Source organism: Saccopteryx bilineata, chromosome 3, assembly GCF_036850765.1.
Source record: "Saccopteryx bilineata isolate mSacBil1 chromosome 3, mSacBil1_pri_phased_curated, whole genome shotgun sequence".
Taxonomy (NCBI): domain Eukaryota; kingdom Metazoa; phylum Chordata; class Mammalia; order Chiroptera; family Emballonuridae; genus Saccopteryx; species Saccopteryx bilineata.
The window spans coordinates 144,796,554-144,811,733 of record NC_089492.1 but is presented as its reverse complement, the minus strand read 5'-3'; the positions used below and the strand labels follow the sequence as shown (position 1 = coordinate 144,811,733).

The following is a 15,180-nucleotide window of genomic DNA, read 5'->3' as shown; positions in this document are numbered from 1 at the left end:
TATTTCATTTAGCAAATTGACTTCAGGGTTCATCCATGTTGTAACATGTGTCAGAATTTCCTTTCTCTTTAAGGTGGAATAATGTTCTATTGTATGTATATATCATATCTTGTTTATCCATTCATCCACTGGTGGATACTTGGGTTGCTTCCAGTTTTTGGCTATTATAAAAAATACTGCTATGATCATGGGTGAACTCTTTAATAAGCCTGTGCTTTCAATTCTTTTGGGTCTATACACAGATATGTTTGTTGTTTTAAGTCACTAAATTTGAGGACAGTTTGCTATGTAGCAATAGATAACTAATAGAGGAGTAGATTTAAGAGATGTCACAAACAGAACATTCTTTTTTCCCTCATTTTGCCATGAAAATTTCCCATGTACAGAAAAAGTTGGAATAACTTATCAATGAACATTCATATACCACAACAAAGATTAAACTATTAATAGTTTGCTATATTGCCTAACCAGGCGGTGGTGCAGTGGATAGAGCTTCAGCCTGGGACACTGAGGACGCAGGTTTGAAACTGAGGTCCAGGCTTGAGCATGGGATTGTGCACATGACCCCATGGTTGCTGGTTTGAAGCCCAAGGTCACTGGCTTTTGCAAGGGGTCACTGGCTCAGCTGGAGCCACTCCCCACCCCCGCCCCCCGCCCTGTCAAGATACATATAACAAAGCAATCAATGAACAACTAAGGTGCTGCAACTATGAGTTGATGCTTCTCATCTCTCTCCGTTCCTGTCTGTCTGTCCCTATCTATCCTTCTCTCGCTGACTCTCTCTGTAAAAAAAAAAAAAAGAGAGAGATTTACCTCTAAACACTTAATCACCTAAAAATCATGATATTCTTCTCTATAAATAAACACCATTATTACATCTAAGAAAATTAATGTAATATTACCTAAGAAAATTTCATAAAATTTAATACATATATTCCTAAATCATACTCTCTAGCAGTGCCTAAAATGTGTTATGTAGCTGGACTTCCTGAACTAGAAAATATGGTACATACATTGCATTTGATTGTTATGCCCCTTTGTTCTCACACACACTACTTCTAGAAGGGTTCTCAGCCCTGTGACATGGCCTTCAGGGCATCTCTGAGAGCCCTGATTGCTAATCTACAATTGTGTGTGTCTGTGTGTGTGTGCACATGCATGTTGGTGAATAGATGTGCTTTTCTGGGGGTAGAGAATCCAAAGTATTCATTATTCTCTAAGTGATGACACATCAAAGGTTGAGAACTAGTGATGTAAGTGTGGTAAATAATTGCCTTGAAAAAGGAGAAAAGCCAAACACCATACTAAACAACATCCATCAGGAAGCTGATTTTGGGGGAAGCAGCATGGCTTTAGATGAGTAGTATAATCTCTTTGTCTCCAATTTAGAAATGATAATATTGGTCTACCTACCTAAGCGAGAAGGTACATGTGAAAATATTTTGCACCACATAGATGGCTCAGAAACTATCAAAATCTATGTCAGTGTTCTAAAATTGCAGGGAATTTAGATTCTGAGACCTTTGCCCTCTGACCCCTACCCATGCTGCCATGAGAAGTGTGAAGTCATAGACTGGTATTTTGCATTTCTCTTTTTTTTTTTCTTTTATTTATTTTATTTATTCATTTTTAGAGAGGAGAGAGAGACAGAGAAGGAGAGAGAGACAGAGAGAGAGAAGAGGGGAGGAGCTGGAAGCATCAACTCCCATATGTGCCTTGACCAGGCAAGCCCAGGGTTTCAAACCAACAACCTCAGCATTTACAGGTCGATGCTTTATCCACTGCGCCACCACAGGTCAGGCAGCATTTCTCTTTCTATTCATACTCCGGGTGATGGACTCAGGAGAGAGACAAGGTCTGGGCTAGTTTTTTGATTGGTATAATACCTGCATGTCCACACATGGTTGCTCTGGCTTGTCTGGCTGAGGGCCTGCCTGGCAGCTTGACTTGGGCTCCTTACTAGAAATGAGATGGAATGGAATAGACCAAGACTTGTTACTCCCAATGGAGCCCTTTCCCAGAGGCCTAAGTTTCGTTTCTCACCATAGGTAGCTTGCACAAGTTACTTTAATATCCTTCCTACGGGAAATGGTAATCTTATTTTTCTATGCTTACGCAGGCCCTGGAGTACTGAGTATTTAGAAAGGAATTTTTGACCAAGACAGGCTGGGTGTGGGGAATGAACTAGAATCAGAACCCAGCCTTCCTTGGTCAACTATTTCGAGTAAGTAAGGTAAAAATGATGAATGCCACGTGGCCCATAAAAATTGGAGCCTTCCCTGATAAAGACTGCCTTGCAGAAAAAGAGCTATAAAATTATAATGATTTCTATTTTAATAAAAACACCTGTTTATTGATAACAAGCTTAGGAAGATTTATTTGGGTAAATTCCCAACAATACTTCCTCCAGGTTCTATGCCAGCTTTTGTACTCAAATGCCAAGTATGGATTTCCCAATGTAATATCTTTATGAAGCGTGGCAAGTTTAAATACAACCACTTTACTATTGCTCACCTCTGAATTCTGTCTTATGTTCTCAAACTGGTTAAGATTTTTTTAAAAAGTGTTAATTAATCTTTATGTAGATTTCTATTTAATAGCTAGGGACTTGACCAAGCTATGTGATCCTTATAAAACCTCCCACTGTAAGGAGTCAGTAAGAAGATGAAGTCCAACAGATGTGAGTTTGGATTAGCTGGTGACCTAATATTCAATAGTTAATAAGCTATTTAACATCTCTAAGCCTAGACGTCCTCACTTGTAAAAGAGAGATTCAAAATCTATTTGACAAATGCATTTTGAATGTTTACCTCATGCCAAGCACTGTTTTATGCACCAGGACAACAAAGTAAGAAAGACATGCTCCTTGCTCTCATTGAACTTATCACAAAACATGGATACTAAACAAAAGATTGCATAATAAAGTAGTTCATTCCAATTTTATTAACAGCATCTACCTCAGCAGATGTTGTAAGGACTAAAAGAGTCAGTCAGGTAAATTAAACACTGGTGTCATAATAGTGTTTATTAGCTTTGCTAACAGTCCTAATTGCTACAAGTGTATGTTGGGTTTTAGTCCTCCCTAATTATTTGCAAGTCCAGTTGACCCTTGAACAAGGGTTTGGACTGCAGGGTCCATTAATACCTGGGTGTTTTTCAATGAATATGTACAGTATTGTAATGAATTTTCTATTCCTTATGATTTTGTTAATAACATTTTCTTTTCTTTGGCTTACATTACTGTAAGAATACAGTATATAATACATATAAAATAAAAAATATGTGTTAACCAACAGTTTATGTTATTGGTAAGGCTGCTGGGCAACAGTAAGCTATTAGTAGTTCAGTTTTGAAGGAATCAAAAGTTATACATGGGTTTTCAACTGCGTGAGGTATCAAGTCCCCTAACCCCCAGATTATTCAAGGGTTAACTATATGTAAGTGGTTAGACATAAACGCCATCATGACTCAGATGTGTGTCCCTGATAGCGAATGGGAAGGCAAACCTTCCTCTTTATGTTGGGGACATGGTCTTCTCAACCTAAGGAAAGAAGCTGAACTTGTTAATGTTGTCAGAAAGCACAGTGTAGCATTAACATTTAACTAGACCTGCAGGGCCTAACCTATCCTTAGCCTCCAAGGGAATGGAGGGTGTGGGCACAAAGTGTTGTGAAGGGTCCTGAATTCTGGTGTGCACCGATTATTGTCCACAGAATGAAAACACATTTTTCCCACATACGGACATTACTATAATCTATGTAGATGCTGATGTGATTAATGCAGTGTAGAATATTTTTAATGAATTCATGAAATCTTACATTACTTCATTATATATTTCTCAATAAAATCTTATCCTACCTCTTCCTGACTTAAACTTTTAACAGCTCCTCACTGCTCAGGATAAAGTCCAAATTCCCTCCCAGATACTGCAAGATTCTGCTGGCTTCTCTTGGCATCTGCACCATTCCCACCCTTGTCTATACACCAAGCTCTGACATGAAGCCTCCTCCAGGCCATGGCTTAGAGCCCTCAGCACTGAACGCGATTCCTGTTCTGGCATGAAGAGATCCAGAGTTTCTGAGTGGGGAAAGATATTGTCAGATGAGCTCAAAACAGGAGGCTTTGGCTAAAAATAACAAAGATTTATTCAAGAGTCTAAAACTTCTAAAGATTTGCAAATCAAAAACACTATGGGTAACACTCAGGGTGCTTCCATGAAGAAAGAAAAGTTTGAGAGTTTTTATATTAAAAAGCACACATTTGAAAGAAGTCTACCCTGCATTCTTAGCCTGCAGATTGACTCAGGATGGCAATTTTCCAGGGGTCCAGTGAATAATAGATGCTAGGTAGTATGGAAAAGGAAATACTCTTTCTTAAGCATGTCAAGTGGTAATCTAGAAGAGATATACGTATACATCCCCAGCACATGAACGTTTTTTCTTAAGTTCTTCAGAGGTTTACCTGTGGAATTTAGGTACATCTAGACACTGAGGCACAACTGAAAAGTCCAAAAGTTTAAGTTGCTATGCTAGTTAAAGCAAGAATAGGGTAATTTTCTCATGCCTTAGCCTGCTTGATTTTGATAATTTAGCAGCTTGGCCATAAGTGACTACCTTGTATTTCTTCATTTGTTTTCTCAGTATCAACCCTTCCTGTAGGCATCATGATGTTTGAGGTGGGCTTGGGTTCACTCGGGCACTGGAACCAGCAGATCACACCTTGGCTTTCACCTAGATCACCTCTCTTTCAGGTTTCCATTCAACTCATAGGTGCTTCACTTTAGTTGTTCATTGGTTGGTTGTTGTGGTGCCTTGACCAGGCCAGCCCAGGGTTTTGAACCAGGGACCTCAACATTCCAGGTCAATGCTTTATCCACTGCGCCACCACAGACCAGGCACAAAACAACTCCTCCCCCCTCCCCCTCCCCCCTCCCTCCCTTCTTTCTCTTCCTCCTTCTTCTTCTTCTTCTTCTTCTTATTTTTGAGAGAGAGACAGACAAACAGATAGGAAGGGAGAGAGAGAGATGAGAAGAATCAACTCATAGTTGTATCACATTAGTTGTTCACTGATGCTTCTCATACGTGCCTTGACCAGGGGACTCCAGCTAATCCAGTTACCCCTAGCTCAAGCCAGTGACCTTGAGCTCAAGCCAGAGATTATGGGATCATGTTGATGATCCTGCACTCAAGCTGGATGATCCTGCGTTCAAGCCAGCAACTTCAGGGTTTGAACCTGTGATCTCAGCATTTCAGGTCACACTCTATTCATTGTGCCACCAGGCACAAAACTTGATGTCAGTTTTCCATAGACTCTCTTTCTTTAATATTATATAAAAACTTAAGCTCCATAATGTCCCATGTCTTCATGTGTTATGCATTCAAATTATTCAAATCCCTGGCCAGAGAGTGATTGATAAAGAGGGAGAAGGAAGTATTTTTATTCCTCTCCCCACCCTTAAAGCCCTTCAAAGAATGGAAAAAAAAAATAACTTCATCCTTTTTTGTGTGTGTGTGTATTTTTCTGAAGCTTGAAACGGGGAGAGACAGTCAGACAGACTCCCACATGTGCCCAACCGGGATCCACCCAGCACGCCCACTAGGGGCAACGCTCTGCCTACCAGGGGGTGATGCTCTGCCCCTCCAGGGCGTTGCTCTGCTGCAACCAGAGCCACTCTAGCGCCTGGGGCAGGGACCAAGGAGCCATCCCCAGCACCCGGGCCATCTTTGCTCCAATGGAGCCTTGGCTGCGGGAGGGGAAGAGAGAGACAGAGAGGAAGGAGGGGGGCATGGAGAAGCAAATGGGTGCTTCTCCAATGTGCCCTGGCTGGGAATCAAACCCAGGTCCCCCGCACGCCAGGCCGACGCTCTTACCGCTGAGCCAACCGGCCAGGACCTAACTTCATCTTTTTTATATAATTTTAATTTATTGTGTTTACATAGATTCAAGTGTTCCACCGAATATATCTCCCCCCACCCCTGTGTTCCCCTCGCCGCCCTTTTGCCCCCTCCCCCAATACCTTCTCTCCTTCCCTCCAGGATTTGCTGTCCTGCTCTCTATAACGCTGTGTTATGTATATATAATTTCACTAATCTCTTTCCCTTCTCTGATCCCATCTTCTCTTCCACTTTCCTTCTGACCGCTTTTCCTCTGGTCCTTTTGATCCCACCTCTGCCTCTGTTCCAAAATAACTTCATCTTTTAACAGGTAAGAAAAAAATTGAGCTATTACTCCATTTTTTATTATGCTAACCAAAGAATGTACTTAACATATATTATACTTTAATAACAATAAAATGAACACAAGTACCTACTAACTAGCTTTTAAAATATTTTAAAATTTTATTTATTGATTGATTTCAAAAAAAGAGGAAGGGAAAGAGAGAGACATCAATTTGTTGTTCCACTTATTTATGCATTCATTGGTTGATTCTTGTATATATATGTCCCTACCAGTGATCAAACCTGCAACCTTGGCGTATGGGGATGATGCTCAAATGAGCTACCCAGCCAAGGCTCCTGAGTTATACACTTTAAAATGGAAGATTTAATAGTATGTAAATTATATCTCAACGAGAGAGAAAGAAACCTATGAGATTCTCTACAACTTTGGCTTTAAATCTTAAGAGTCAAAGTAAGAGATTTTAAATTATGCATCAGTTTGATTACAGTAGTAAATTACTAGAAATGTACACCAATAGAGATTGGGTAAAAAAAATGTGATCTACCGGTTGGCTCGGTGGCTGGAACATCACCCAGTATGCAGACTTCCTGGTTGGATCCCTGGAAGGGCACATAGGAGAAGTAACTATCTGCTTCTCTTCTCCTCCCTCTTCCCTTTCTCTCTCTCTTCCCCTCTCTCAGCCCATGGCTCAATTGGTTCATCGGCCCTGGGCACTGAGGATAGCTCGTTTGATTCGAGCATCAGCCCTAGACTGGGGTTCCACTCATGTGGAAGTCTGTCTCACTATCTTCTTTACGCTCACTTAAAAAAAAAAAAATGATCTGGCCCTGGCCATTTAGCTCAGTCAGTGAAGAGCGTTGTCCCAAAACAACAAGGTTGCAGTTTTGATCCCTGGTCAGGACGCACACAGAAAGCAGTCAAAGAATGCAGGACTGAGCAGAACAACAAATGAATGTTTCCCTTCCCTCTCCCCCCTCTCTCCTTCCCTCGCTGTCTCTCTAAAAATCAATAAAAACTAAGCCCTGTCTAGATAGCTGGGTTTGTTGGAGTGTCATTCTGGAACACCTTCAATTCCCAGATCTGGGCACATACAGGAGCAGCTTGATGTTCTTCTCTCTCTCTCTCTCTCTCCCTGACTCTCTCTCTCTCTAAAAAAAAATTGTGATATATTATGCCAATCAAATACCATATTTCCCCATATATAAGATGCTCCCATGTATAAGATGCACCTTAATTTTGGGACCTGAAATTTGAAAGAAAAATGTATTACATAAACTTATTGAATTCAAGTTTTATTCATCATAAAATTCATACAACTCCTCATCACTGTCTCAAATTGATTTCTCAGTTGGAGGAGGACCAAACTTACATTCAGCAGCACAATTTCCATTCACTTTTGCAAACTGGATCACTTTCAACTTGAATTCAGCACTGTATGAAAATCTTTTCCGAGTCATCATTTTAAGGCAGAACGCGGCAAAACGTAACCTACCATAATATACTGGTAACAAGTGCGAAACAATGAGCATAAAGACAACAAGCGTGAAAAAGCAGAAAATGCAAGTTAAAAAATCTACAACCACCTGACCAGGAGGTGGCGCAGTGGATAGAGTGTTGGACTGGGATGCGGAAGACCCAGGTTCGAGACCCCGAGGTCGCCAGCTTGAGCGCGGGCTCATCTGGTTTGAGCAGAGCCCACCAGCTTGGACCCAAGGTCGCTGGCTTGAGCAAGGGATCACTCGGTCTGCTGAAGGCCTACGGTCAGGGCACATGTGAGAAAGCAATCAATGAACAACTAAGGTGTCGCAACGAAAAACTGATGATTGATGCTTCTCATCTCTCTCCGTCCCTGTCTATCCCTCTCTCTGATTCTTTCTCTGTATCTGAAAAACAAACAAACACTACAACCACTGTATAAGATGCACCCAGTTTTTAGACCTCAAATTTTTCAAAAAAGGATGTGTTTTATACCTTGGGATATACGGTAAAATGAAACTACTTAAATAATGTGGGACAAATGACATAAAAACATTTTTGTGACATATGACATGAAGAAAATAGATTGAAAAAATAGTATGTATATCGTCATCTCATTTTGTAAGGAAAAATTATATTATATTATATGTCCTGAATTAAAAATACCAAAGTGTTAACCATGGAGCAAAACAAAGGAAAAAGTGAGTCTGTCTCCAGAATGGTAGCACCTCCCCCACTTCCCTCACTTTGCTCCTAGATCATAAGTGGCCCTCACCTCCCCAAAAATGATAGACACATAAGCAAAAAGCAGATCAAAAACATACATCATACATCAGGCCCTGGCCGGTTGGCTCGGTGGTAGAGCATCGGCCTGGCGTGCAGAGGTCCCGGGTTCGATTCCCGGCCAGGGCACACAGGGGAGGCGCCCATCTGCTTCTCCATCCCTCCCCCTCTCCTTCCTCTCTGTCTCTCTCTTCCCCTCCCGCAGCTAAGGCTCCATTGGAGCAAACATGGCCCGGGCACTGGGGATGGCTCTGTGGCCTCTGCCTCAGGCGCTAGAGTGGCTCTGATCGCAACATAGTGACGCCCAGGATGGGCAGAGCATCGCCCCTGGTGGGCGTGCCGGGTGGATCCCGGTTGGGCGCATGTGGGAGTCTGTCTGACTGTCTCTCCCCGTTTCCAGCTTCAGAGGAGTACAGAAAAAAAAAGAAAAAAAAAACATACATCAGAAGAAGGATTACTTCAGGAAATGGAGAGTCCAGCAAATAATTCTCCCTGATCTCAAAGAATGTGAGATGTGACATGAAATAGTCTCTCTTTGACAAAAGAGCTCGAAGACATAAGAGTGCAAAGAAGAGATTCTAAGGCCATAGAAGGAGATGCAAAGCAGGGTGACCTAGTCTGGAAAAAAAAAGGAAGAAGGCAATACCACAGAGATAAACATCTATCAAAAGCAAAAAAAAAGCCTGACCTGTGGTGGCGCAGTGGATAAAGCGTCGACCTGGAATGCTGAGGTCACCGATTTGAAACCTGCACTTGTCTGGTCATGGCACATATGGGAGTTGATGCTTCCTGCTCCTCCCTCCTTCTCTCTCTCCTCTCTAAAATGAATCAAAAAAAAAAAAAAAAAAAAAACCTAAAAAAAAATTTAAAAAAAAAGGAATAAATACAAATGAAAACGTTTTCTGAATGAATGCAACTGAGAACACAAAAACAAAATAAAACAGAAAAAAAAAAGCATTGTAAAAAATATTTAGAGTAAAGACAACCACTGTGGAGAACATACACAAAGAATACAAATATAGGTACAAATGTTAAAATAAAAAAGACAGGGAGACAAGATGGCGTTGGAGTAGGCGGACATACCAACATCTACCTCCCAGAACCAAAGTGGATTACAAACTAATTTTAAGAACTAGCATCTGGAAAAACTAACTTTGGATTAAACTAAGAGGACTCTAACCAAGGAACACTGAAGAAGCCACACCGAGACTGGTAGGAAAAGCGGAAACGTGGAGAGGGCTGCCCAGCTCCCTGGAGCAAAAGACAGCAGGGAGAGACTCGCATGGCGGGTAGTGAGTTTAGCAGAGGGGGAAGGGTCCTGAGCCCCAGGAACAAAGCCCCAGCCTGAAGCCCCAGAGCCCAGAAGAGGCGTAAGAACAGTATTTACCTGGAAACAAGTCAGGATACTGTTTGTGAGAAAGAGTCTGATTTCTCAGACCCAGGATCCATCTTAAAGGGACCGCACAGAACTCTCTCACAACCACTCACCCAGGGCTCCTGGAGATGGGGAGAGAGGAGAAGACCAGAGTAACAGGAAGAGAGTGTAATCTAGGAGGCACAGGGAGAAACATTTTGGGAGATAGTCACCCTAACCCCTGGGAAGAGTCACTCCCCAAAGCTGAAGTGAATATTTCCCCTGGAAACAGCAATACCAGCAAAGGGAAGCAGGAGAGCAGCCAAACAAGTTCCCACGCGGCACTCAGAGCAGAGTCGCATAGAAGGAGGGAGCTTTTGGGTCTACAATAGTGAGTCTTAGGGTCCGAGCTGCAATGCCCCCACCCACGCGGCTGAGGGCTCGCTGGAGGGCGGGCAGCAGCGGGAGATAAAGGCGCAGTTCTGCTGGCAGGGGCGGAAACCAGCTGGCCACCACTGGGCTCAGGTGTGAGCTCAATCTTGCCCAGCTGGGGAGAAGGGGACGTGCAAAAGCGATCAAGCTCAGCTGCTGGCAGCCTGTAATCCAGCCTGTGGGAGAAGGGCGGGAACCCCGGAAAGGGTGGAGACCAGCCCCTGAGCAAGGGCGCAGGAGCACAGCCTTGGCCCGTGCAACCCAGGCTTGTGGTCTGACTTGGTAGCCGGCTCCTCCCGTGGCGGTGGAGACAAAAGCCCAGAAGAGGCGGAGTTCCGCTACTGAGCTGAGCTTGGGCACGCAGTCCTGCCCGGCGGTAGAGCCAAGGCTAGCAGCCGTCCCTCGAACGGGCTCCTCCTGCAAGGGCAGGGCGAAAGCCTGGAAAAAGGCGGAGACCCGCAGCTGAGCAAAGGTGCTCACCAGTGCCCTCAGGACTGAGCATAACGTCACACACGGGGGCAGGGCAAAGGCCAAGGCCACCAACGCTTGTACACCCGAGCACGTGATCACAGCCACTCTCGTGAAGAGAAAATGCGGAGGCAGAGAAATACAACACAAATAAACCAAGAGAAATCCCCAGAAAAGGACCTAAATGAATCAGATATAACCAAATTACCAGATGCAGAGTTTTAAATAACGATTGTTAGGATGCTCAAAGATATTAGAACAACCATAGATGGCCATTACGAAAACCTAAAGAGATAACAAATATAAAAAAGGACATTGAAATAATAAAAAAGAATCAGTCAGAAATGACAAATACAATATCTGAAATAAAGAATACAATGGAAGGAATTAAAAGCAGGATGGATGAAGCAGAGAATCGAATCAGTGAGTTAGAGGACACGATAAATAAAGGCACGGAAGCAGAGCAGGAAAAAGAAAAGAGACTCAAAAAGTCTGAGGAAACTCTAAGAGAGCTCTGTGACAACATGAAGAGAAATAACATCCGCATCATAGGGGCTCCTGAAGAAGAAGAGAAAGAACAAGGTATAGAGACTTTGTTCAAACATATCATAGCGGAAAACTTCCCCCATTTAAGGCAGGAAAACATTTCACATGTTCAGGAAGCACAGAGAACTCCATTAAGGAGAAACCCAAAGAAACCAACACCAAGACACATCATAATTAAAATACCAAAGCTAAATGATAAAGAGAAGATATTAAAAGCTGCTAGAGAAAAAAAGACTATCACCTACAAAGGAGCCCCCATAAGGATGACTTCTGACTTCTCAACAGAAACACTTGAGGCCAGAAGGGAATGACAAGAAATATTCAAAGTAATGCAGAACAAGAACCTACAACCAAGACTACTTTATCCAGCAAGGCTATCATTTAAAATTGAAGGAGAAATAAAAAGCTTTACAGACAAAAAAAAAACCTCAAGGAATTCACTGCAACCAAACCAAGGCTGCAAGAAATGCTAAGGGACCTGTTGTAAACAGATCAAAGGAAAAAAAGAATATAGCAAAAGAGGAAAACAGTTTTAAAGAAAAAAATGGCAATAAACAATTACATATCAGTAATAACCTTAGATGTTAATGGATTAAATGATCCGATCAAGAGACATAGGGTAGCTGCGTGGATAAGAAAACAGGACCCATACATATGCTGTCTACAGAAGACACACCTTAAATCAAAAGATGCACACAGACTGAAGATAAAAGGATGGAAAAAAATATTTCACGCAAATGGAAATGAAAAAAAAGCTGGGGTAGCAATACTTATATCAGACAAAATGGACTTTAAAACAAAGACCATAGTTAGAGATAAAGAAGGTCACTACATAATGATAAAGGGAGCAATCCAAAAGGAAGATATAACCATTATAAATATCTATGCACCTAATATAGGAGCACCTAAATATATAAAGCAGACTTTGATGGACTTAAAGGGCGAGATCAACAGCAATACTATAATAGTAGGGGATTTCAATACCCCATTAACATCATTAGATAGATCCTCAAGAAAGAAAATTAACAAAGAAACAGCAGACTTAAAGGACATATTAGATCAACTCGATTTAATAGATATCTTCAAAACCTTTTACCCTAAAACAGCAGAATATACATTCTTTTCAAGCGCTCATGGTACATTCTCTAGAACAGACCACATGTTAGGGCACAAAAGCGGTCTCAACAAATTTCAGAAGATTGAAATCATATCGAGCACTTTCTCTGATCACAATGGCATTAAACTAGAAATCAACCACAATAGAAAAACTGAAAAACATTCAAACACTTGGAAACTAAATAGCATGTTATTAAATAACAAATGGGTTAACAGTGAGATCAAAGAAGAAATTAAAAAATTCCTAGAAACAAACGATAATGAGCATACATCAACTCAAAATTTATGGGACACAGCAAAAGCAGTCCTGAGAGGGAAGTTTATAGCATTACAGGCATACCACAAGAAGCTAGAAAAAGCTCAAATAAACAACTTAACCCTGCATCTAAAAGAACTAGAAAAAGAACAGCAAGTAAAGCCCAGAGCTAGTAGAAGGAAGGAAATAATAAAGATCAGAGCAGAAATAAATGACATAGAGGCTAAAGAAACAATACAGAGGATCAATGAAACCAGAAGCTGGTTCTTTGAAAAGGTAAACAAGATCGATGAACCTTTAACGAGACTCACCAAGAAAAAAAGAGAGAGGACTCAAATAAATAAAATTAGAAATGAGAGTGGAGAAATAACAACTGACACAACAGAAATACAAAATATTGTAAGAAAATATTATGAAGAACTGTATGCCAAAAAACTAGACAACCTAGATGAAATGGACAAATTCCTTGAATCATATAATCTTCCAAAAATCAATCTGGAAGAATCAGAAAACCTAAACAGACCAATTACAACAAATGAGATTGAAACAGCTATCAAAAAACTCCCAAAAAATAAAAGTCCTGGGCCTGATGGCTTCACAAGTGAATTCTACCAAATATTCAAAGAAGAACTAACTCCTATCCTTCTCAAGCTATTTCAAAAAATTCAAGAGGAAGGAAGACTTCCAAACTCCTTTTATGAGGCGAGCATAATTCTGATTCCAAAACCAAGCAAATACAACACAAAAAAAAGAAAATTATAGGCCAATATCCCCAATGAACTTAGATGCAAAAATCCTCAACAAAATATTAGCAAACCAGATCCAACAATATATGAAAAAATTCATATACCATGATCAAGTGGGATTTATTCTTGGGAGGCAAGGCTGGTACAATATTCGCAAATCAATCAATGTGATTCATCACATAAACAAAAGAAAGGAGAAAAACCACATGATAATTTTAATAGATGCAGAAAAAGCATTTGATAAAATTCAGTACTCATTCATGATCAAAACTCTCAGCAAAGTGGGAATACAGGGAACATACCTCAACATGATAAAGGCCATCTATGACAAACCCACAGCCAACATCATACTCAATGGGCAAAAATTAAAAGCAATACCCTTAAGATCAGGAAAAAGGCAGGGGTGCCCCCTTTCACCACTCTTATTCAACATTGTTCTGGAAGTCCTAGCCACAGCAATCAGACAAGAAAAAGAAATAAAAGGCATCCAAATTGGAAAAGAAGAAGTAAAACTATCATTATTTGCAGATGACATGATATTGTATATAGAAAACCCTAAAATCTCAGTCAAAAAACTACCAGACCTGATAAAGGAATTCGACAAGGTAGCAGGATATAAAATCAATAGTCAGAAATCAGAGCCATTTTTATACACTAATAATGAACTGTCAGAAAGAGAAATCAAGGAATCAATCCCCTTTACCATTGCAACCAAAAAAATAAAGTGCCTAGGAATAAATCTAACCAAGGAGATTAAAGACTTGTACTTGGAAAATTATAAAACATTGATAAAAGAAATCAGGGAAGATACGAATAAGTGGAGGCATATACCGTGCTCATGGTTAGGAAGAATAAACATCATTAAAATGTCTATATTACCCAAAGCAATTTATAAATTCAATGCAATACTGATTAAAATACCGATGACTTACTTCAAAGATATAGAACACATATTCCAAAAATTTATATGGAACCAAAAGAGAACACGAATAGCCTCAGCAATCTTGAAAAGGAAGAATAAAGCGGGAGGTATCACACTTCTGGATATCAAGTTATATTATAAGACCATTGTACTCAAAACAGCATGGTGCTGGCATAAGAACAGGCACATAGATCAATGGAACAGAACAGAGAACCCAGAAATAAACCCACAGCTCTGTGGACAACTGATATTTGACAAAGGAGGTAAGGAAATACAATGGAGTAAAGACAGCCTCTTCAACAAATGGTGTTGGGAAAATTGGACAGCTACCTGCAAAAAAATGAAACTAGACCACCAACTTACACCACTCACAAAAATAAACTCAAAAATGGATAAAAGACTTAAATGTAAGCTGTGAAACCATAAGCATCTTAGAAGAAAACATAGGCAGTAAGCTCTCTGACATCTCTCGCAGCAATATATTTGCTGATTTGTCTCCACAGGCAAGTGAAATAAAAGACAGGATAAACAAATGGGACTTTATCAAACTAAAAAGCTTTTGCACAGCTAAAGACAATAAGAACAGAATAAAAAGACAAACTACACAATGGGAGAATATATTTGACATGCCATCTGATAAGGGGTTAATAACCAAAATTTATAAAGAACTTGTAAAACTGAATACCAGGAAGACAAACAATCCAATCCAAAAATGGGCAAAAGAAATGAATAGACACTTCTCCAAAGAGGACACACAGATGGCCAATAGGCATATGAAAAAATGTTCAACTTCACTAATGATTAGAGAAATGCAAATTAAAACCACAATGAGATACCACCTCACACCAGTCAGAATGGCGCTCATCAATAACACAACACAGAATAAGTGCTGGCAAGGATG

The 15,180-nt window shown here is 40.7% G+C and overlaps 1 long non-coding RNA gene across 9 annotated transcripts in view; it reads left to right on the top strand.

Moving 5' to 3' along the window:
* LOC136330577 (uncharacterized) overlaps nucleotides 1–15,180 on the top strand; it is a 103,172-nt gene that overhangs the window by 69,323 nt on the left and 18,669 nt on the right. The gene's annotated exons all lie outside the window — the stretch shown is intronic.